This window comes from Marmota marmota, unplaced genomic scaffold, assembly GCF_001458135.2.
Source record: "Marmota marmota marmota unplaced genomic scaffold, marMar, whole genome shotgun sequence".
Classification (NCBI taxonomy): domain Eukaryota; kingdom Metazoa; phylum Chordata; class Mammalia; order Rodentia; family Sciuridae; genus Marmota; species Marmota marmota.
The window spans coordinates 31,835,606-31,843,395 of NW_026000174.1; the positions used below are offsets into that span (position 1 = coordinate 31,835,606).

The 7,790-nt window shown below is 40.9% G+C and overlaps 1 long non-coding RNA gene across 1 annotated transcript in view; it reads left to right on the forward strand.

The window, feature by feature from the left end:
• Window positions 1-7,577, forward strand: part of LOC125612079 — an 83,581-nt gene extending 76,004 nt beyond the window's left edge. The window contains exon 4 of the long non-coding RNA XR_007342376.1: window positions 5,497-7,577. This is a non-coding gene — a long non-coding RNA (uncharacterized LOC125612079). The remainder of the gene's footprint in view (window positions 1-5,496) is intronic.
• Window positions 7,578-7,790: the final 213 nt, after the last annotated feature.

Here is a 7,790-nt window from a genome sequence, read left to right on the forward strand (position 1 = left end):
GAGGGCAAGTGCTTTCCCATTTACTTCCAGTTCCTGCCAGCATCACCCCAGCACCACTTTCTCACTTTGGCAGTGGCAGTTGATTTCCAGAGAGCAACTGGCTCTGGCCTTCATTCTTTCTCTCACACTTACGGACCCAGCCCCGGCAAGTTAGCACACCTTCTTCAGAGGTCTGGTTCCATTTCTGTAGGGGCTTCCTTCTTGCTTCTGCCTTTAGTCCTCCAGCCAGGGCACAATAGTGCTTCCTGCAGTTTTCTTGGAGAAACTTCATTATTCCCTTTTTGTCTTCTCAGTCTCTAATTTCTGGTGAACAGCCATTTATTTATACTAAGTTATCTCTGTTAACATTACTGATGTGGTTTCTGTTTCCTGACTGGATCTTCTCTGATACCACATCTAAAACTTCACTTTCCCTAAATAAGACAGTTGAGAAGGAAACATTCATTTTATGAGCAAATGTGTTGAACTTGATCTGAAGAAAGGCTGTCAGGAGCTTTGTCTTTATCATGCTGCCTGGGCAGGCTCATTCAGCAGTACCTGTTGGAGCAAACTACCGGCCCTTGAAGCTGTGCCAGGGGCATGGCTTGGTGTGGCTGCTTTGTGGGCTGCGGGCTGCCACCAAGGGCGCAAGCAGGGTTAAGGTCTCAAGTGAGTGGCCACATTTGAGAAACAGAATAATTCTTTAAGAGAGGATGAGAGGAGAAGAGGAAAGGGGGAAAGCCCATTGCAGAAAGATGGAGAGCTACAGTGATTATTGCAACCAAAAAAAAAAAAAAAAAAACAATTATGTGCAGGCAAGATGGGCAGAATGCAGGGTGAGAAGCTGGATGGAGTCAGGAGAGGGAAGGAATCACGAAGACTATTAGTCTTGGTACTGAAGGACAGTTTCAGCCTCTCATTTATTTGCTGATAATAAAAATGGCCTGCACAATAGGTTCGTCAACACCACTTTCTTGCTTCATTGGTTTCCAAAAGGACTAGCCACTTCCCTGCTGAGGGATTATTTCCAGGAGCCTGTCTCAGGTCACTCACCATGACCTCCGCATTCAGCATTCAGTTCCCCTCTCCGTCTCTGTCTGCCTGTCTGCCTGTCGGTCTCTCTTTCTCACACACTTCTTTATTCACAGGGAGCACTGCAGTCTCCTGGCCTCAGATGGGACACCTGTCCCTAGCGACCTCCAGCAGTGATCCTGCCCAGAGCAGATCCAACCAGCAAGCAAGACTTCAAGAGAGCAGCCTTGAGGCCGCCCTTGCCCTCTGACCTCAGCAGTCCAGATCCATAGGTTTCCATGATGATTTTATTGTGTTCAAAGAGCCAGGTGTTGCTACCCCTGGGCAGAAAGTTAAGGGCTAGGGGGTGGGGGTGCTGGATGACTCCATCTTCAGGCTGCTTTGGGAGCCTGGAGGGTCCTTGGGACAGAAGCTCCTGTCCTTGGCTTGAAAATTAATTATCCAGGCTAAAAATAAAATATGCCCTTTGTTTGTTGAGAAAAGATTCAACAGTGAAGGACAAAAGCATCTAGGGCCTCCACCAAGATTCTTTTAAATAAACTCTTTATTTTGGAATGATTTGAGTTTTACAGGAAAGATAAAGGCAGCACAGTGTTCTCATATGCCCATCTCCTCATCTTCCTTGTTGTTAACAGCTTATGTTACCCTGGCTCCTTCATCAAAACTAAGGAACAAACACTGGCACATGACTATTATGAACTAAACTCCAGTCTTGATTCCGATTTCACTAGCTTTTCTACTAATGCCCCTTTTCTGTCCCAGGATCCCCTCAGGGCACCCACCGTATTACACTTAGTTGGTACATCTACTTAGTCTCCTCTGCTGTGACAGTTTCTTAACCTTTACTTGTTTTTGATAACCTTGAAAGTTTTGAGAAGTATCAATCAGGAATTTATAGGCTTTCTCTGGCTCTGGGTTTTTTTTTTTTTTTTTGGTACCAGGGATTGAACTCGGGGTACTTGATGCTGAGCCACATCCCCAGCCCTATTTTGTATTTTATTTAGAGACAGGGTCTCACTGAATTGCTTAGTGCCCTTCACCTTTGCTGAGGCTGGATTTGAACTTGCGATCCTCCTGTCTCAGCTTCCCGAGTCACCCTGGCTTTGGTTTTGTCTGCTGTTTTTCTCATGGCTAGATTGGGGTTATGAATGGGGAAGGAAGACTGCTTTGGTCCCTCTAAGGAGTGGACATGTTGAGTGATGAGCCCAGATGCTATCGGTATCAATTATCAGTCATGCCACTGTGAGTTGAATGTGGAGGGACCCTAGGATGGGGGTCTTGGTTTGGATTTCTTCTTTCTGGACACACAAGATCATAGACTGTGCTGGGTGTAGTGGCCACATCCTCTATTCCCAGTGGCTTGGGAGGCTGAGGGAGGAAAATCACAAGTTCAAGGTCAGCCTCAGCAACTTAGTGAGACCTTGTCTCAAAATAAAAAACAAAAAGGGCTAGAGATGTAGCTCAGTGGTAAAGCACCCCTGGGTTAAATCCCCAGTACCAAAAAAAGGCCATGGATTGCAATGAGGAAGGACCTCAAAGCTGGGAGTGGGTTGGGAATGGTTGGTGAGTGTATGGGAAGAGCAGCAGGCTAAAAACGAGAAGGTCTGCCAGTACCAGGCCTAACTCCATCCCTTCTGAACTGTGTGAGGATTATTTAACCGCCCTGGCCACAGTATCCTCATTCCCCTATGAGTACACAAACCTGTCCCCTCGCTTCCTCCTATAGCTGGTGACTGGATCAAATGACACATGGATATGAGAAGACTTTAAAAATATAAAAAGCAATACACACATGGGGGAAGTCCGTCTTTGAAGTCTGCACTGGGTTTTTCAGCATTTCAGCCCCAGCAGGAGGAGAAAGATTTATTTATTGACCCCCATTTACAAATACTTGCAGATGTGTATCTGTTTGCATGTAATCTTTTTTTAAAGTCAGGTTTATTGATATATAGATATATGTAGTAAAATTCATCCTTGCTAAGCATACAGTTCTAAGTGTTTTTGACAAAAAGAATGTAAATATGTAATCAACACCACAATTAAGATATAGAATATGTCCATTACTCCTTTATCCCCAAATTCTCTTTTCCCTCATACCCCATTCCTGTTAACTATTGATCTAGGGTGTTTTTGTTGTTGTTGTTTTGTTTTTGTTTTGGTCTAGAGGATGGCATATAAATTGAATCATGCTATATGTCAACTTTATATTTTCAGTTTTAAAAAACAGCATCCCCAAGGTCTAAGTCAAATATGATATACTGTATCTATATAAAGTATGCAATCTGATAAGCCATCGTGCATGGACACGTTTGTGATATCACCACAATCAATATAGTGCATGAACCCGTCACCCTTAAGGTGTCCTCTACCTCTTCCGTGAACACATTTCCCTACACTCATCCTGATATGCCTAGTGCTTATTCCTGCTCTTAGGCCTTCATGTACCCAGCTCTCTTCCCCTAAAGCTACCCAGCTCATCCTTGAAGTCTATCCAAATCCTGCTCATCTTTTTAAAAAAATTATTTATTTATCCTAATTTGCTATATTTGACAGCATAATGCATTTCAATTCATAGTACACAATTTTTCATGTCTCTGGTTGTACACAAAATAGGGTCATACCATTCATGTCTTTATATATGTCTAAGTTTAGGCTAAAGGCTACTTGCAAGTTATCATTTGAGAATAATTCACCCCATATTTTCTACTTTCTTCTCTGATCTTAATGTATTTACACACACTCTCTCATTATCTTCATCTTCTAGCCTTCTGCGGTGAGGTAGTCCAGTGGCTATCAGCCTGGATTCTTGGGTTCAAAAACTTGTATTCGTGTAGTTAAACTTGGGCTCCTATTTAACCTATCTGTGCCCTATTTTCCATATCAGTAAAATTAGGAAGACAATGTAGTGCCTACCACAAAGAATCCTTGTGAGGATTAACTCGGTTTACCAACATAAAAGAAGCATCTTGTTACACAGAAAAGCATTAAATGTCAGTTATCAGTATTTAAAAACTTTTTAAGGGCAAAAACTGCAACTTTTACTACACCCATGATTGACTTTTGTGTGTATGTGTGTGTGCTAGCAGGGTGGTGGGCACATGGAAGGAGATCAGATGTGTTGGAGTTTTTGATCCAGGAGCCACTTGAGCAAGTCAAGGTTTTCTGTGAACACTTAACATCCTGCATACCTGCTTGTGTTTTCTGAGCTGTTGGATGAAATAAAAACAAAGCAAAACAAACTTCCAAACCAGAAAGGTCCAGGCCCTATGACTTGGTAAATAGAGATATGTCGTGCCCATTTCCATGGTTTTGAATGTCACCAATAGTAATCTACTGTGGAAAATTGTGTATAACATTGTCATCATATGATTGGTTTTACTCATACATGGATGTGCCGTTGGCTTAGGAGCCAGGCAGGTGGGTTCTGCACAATGAGGAGCTTGTCATAACATAGAGAAGGCCAGAAAGGATTCAAACATTTGGTGGGCATCTACTTCAGTGGCATGTCAGAGCTGGCCCTGCCAGCTGATTGTTAAATTTTCAGGATTTTTTGTGAGCTAGTTATTAAGCATCACCATTATAAAAAATTAGATTATATAAACTTAAATAAATTATATTAAAAAATAAAGGTAATAGAATATGTCACAATGAAACCCACCATTCTGTATAATTGAGATGCACCAATAAAAAACAAAGGTATTAAATATTCAGTTACATCCAGATTGAGTAGGAATACTCAACTAATTATCTTACAACTATCTATGCTCTTGAGATTATATTTCCATTTATTGCACCAATGTGGTGAAAATATTATATGATGGGGTGCTATTTCCAGTTGCTTGTGTTTAATGATGTCACATGATAGCTTGAAATTGGCCATGGTGGGAGTATTTACATCAAGATTTTGGCAAACATTTCTAATCAGGGCTTTTAATTCCTAGGTGGTTGATTATTAACTATTTGCTGGCATATTACTGATACTGCATATCAGGCATGGAAGTTGAACTTTTTTATTTGCAAGAAAAAAAGGCTCCAAAGTATTACAACTGAAGTGAGGAAGGGCTCCTGGTAAGGGTACTTACTGAGAGAAAGGTGTGGAGGCTACCAGGGAGACTCAAGAACAGGCCTATCCAGGGCTATATGGAGCAGAGGGGAGGGGCTGGAGGTTGTTCTGAATCCAAGGCCACTATAGTGACCTTAGAACAGGGCCTTGGGCTCTCTGCTGTGGTTCATTGCTATTCTTATGGTATCTGCTTCTGTCTGTCCTGGTCCCAGCTGCTTTCCTTCCCCTCTGCTCTGCATTGTTTCTGTTATAATGTCTGCCTCCTTACAATTTCTCATGTCTTTGTCTTGTATTGATTAATCATAGCCATTACTGTTTTCATTATTTGCTCCTGTTGAAGGTTGTATTACTCTCTTTATTTTGTTGCTTTAATCTCTGAGAGAAGGGAATCAAATTGACCCATCTCTCTTTTTTTTTTCCAGGCAGGATCAGTTGGAAGCTGGCTTACCTGCCCACTAGAGCCAGTAAGAAAAATGTGGAATCATGTTAGTACAAATTTTGGTCTAGTACAGAGGAATACAAAGATGAATCAGTTACTACCAAAATGACTAAACTTAAAAGGTAACTAGAGGAGCTGGGGTTGAAGCTCAGTGGTAGAGTGCTTGCCTAGCATGGCGTGTGTGAGGCACTGGGTTTGAACCTCAGCACTGCATATAAATAAATAAATAAAATAAAAGTCCATCAACAACTAAAATAGCTAAATAAATAAATAAATAAATAAATAAATAAATAAATAAAATGACTCAGTTTGGTAAGGATTTGGTACATTGCTGCAAATTTCATCCACTGATGGAGTAAATACATATTTGTACAGCATAAGGTGTAGAAAGAGGTATTCAGTAGTATCTACTGAAGTTGCTTACATACCTCCTTTGTGATCTAGTTCTACCCCTGTCAGTCTCTAACAGGGAAGAGGGCTTTCCTACCTGGCTAACTATGTTCAAGAATCTTCCTAGCAGCACACATTGTAATAATGCCAAATGGGAAACTCCTCAGAGTCCATCTGAGGAGTTGTGGTAATTTCATACAATAGAGAACTCATTATTGCTACACACAATAGCATGGATAAATCTCAAAAACATTATGCTGTCTGAGAGAGGCCATATTCAAAAGAGTATATACTATCTGATTTCATTTTTATGATATTCGAAAACAGGCAAAACTAACTGCATTAAGTCAGAATGGTAGCTACTCTTTGGAGAAGGTATTGGCTGGGAGTGGGGCATGGAAGAGGCTTCAGGGTGTTAGAAATGCTTTATATCTTGATTTGGGTAGTGGCTGCCTAGACGTAACATTTGAAAATGTTCTTTGATACTCTTAAGATACAGGCTCCTTATTGTATATGTTAAATTTCAATAAAAAGTATTTAAAAAATGAGAGATATTCATTGCTCCCAAGAATTTCATAGCTTACCCACGAGGGGTGACGGACATCAAAAACACAGATGCCTAGTTTAGAGGGAAGTGCTAATTAAAACATGTCTGAAGAGCCCTGTGACCTCAAAGGATGGGGTGACTGATTCTGCCTTGAGAAAAGTATGCACAGAGCTCCGGTTTATTGGGAATATAGTATGTGCCAGGGACTTAAAATTACTTTGTGCTTTCCCTATAGCATAATTTATGAGATGAAACCCATGAATAGGCTTTTGAGTGATACATAGGTATTCAACACAAAGTAATGAAAATTACATCAGCATTGTGGATACTATTCATGAGAAAACCCTTTTGTGATTGTGTCTTAGTTTCTAGAGGCAGCTGGAACAAGTTTATTAGAAATCTAGTGGCTTACTGCATCAGAAATTCATTCTCTCACAGTTGTGGAGACCAGAAGTCCAATGTATGACAGTTTCTAGAGGAAAATCCACTTCCTGCCTCTTCCAGCTCCTGGTGGTTATCCTGGTATTCTTGGGTTGGAAGTCACATCATTTCAGTCTCTGCCTCATTGTCACATTACCTTCTCCTCTATATGGCTTCTGCTCTTTGTGTGTATCTTATTAGGAAGCTTGTGATGGCATTTAGAGCCTACCCAGATAATCCAGGATCATCTCCTGATTTTAAGAGCCTTAATTTAATCACTTCTGCAAGGACCTTCCCCCAACACAGTCACACTTACAGTTTCCCAGGATTTGTCATAAATATTATGTCATAAGGATTTGTCATAAATATTTGTCGTAAGCTATTATGAATGGCTTAATTAATAATTAAGCAAATTTATTTGAACATGACTAAGTATGTGTTGCCAGAGAGGGAAGGGAAGTTTGAACACACAGGAAAATCCCTGTAATGTGCTCCATGAGGATTGTATTTCCCTATACACTTGCCCTGGAGCTAAGACCCTTGGTTGGAGGCGCACCTGTGGACACACACACACACACACACACACAAAACTTTTGTTTGAACTGCATTTTGGTCGAGTCTTAGGTCTCTGGAGATTTCCTGGAGCCACCTTGCAGCCCACCATTCACAAATCACAAAAATCACCTCAAAAGGGAAAGTATTTTTAACTTCTTGTACATCTCCTGGATCTTGTTTAGGTATAATTCCTTCTTTTCCGAATAAAAACACACTGTGTATAACTGACACAAAGACAGCTGCTTTGGCAAAAGCATGAAGTCCTGTCCTCCTCGCTTCTCCAAAGAACTCATTTGAAAACTATTATTGTCTTAGATCAGAGGTTGGCAATCATTTCTAGCAATGAGCCAGATAGTTAATATTTA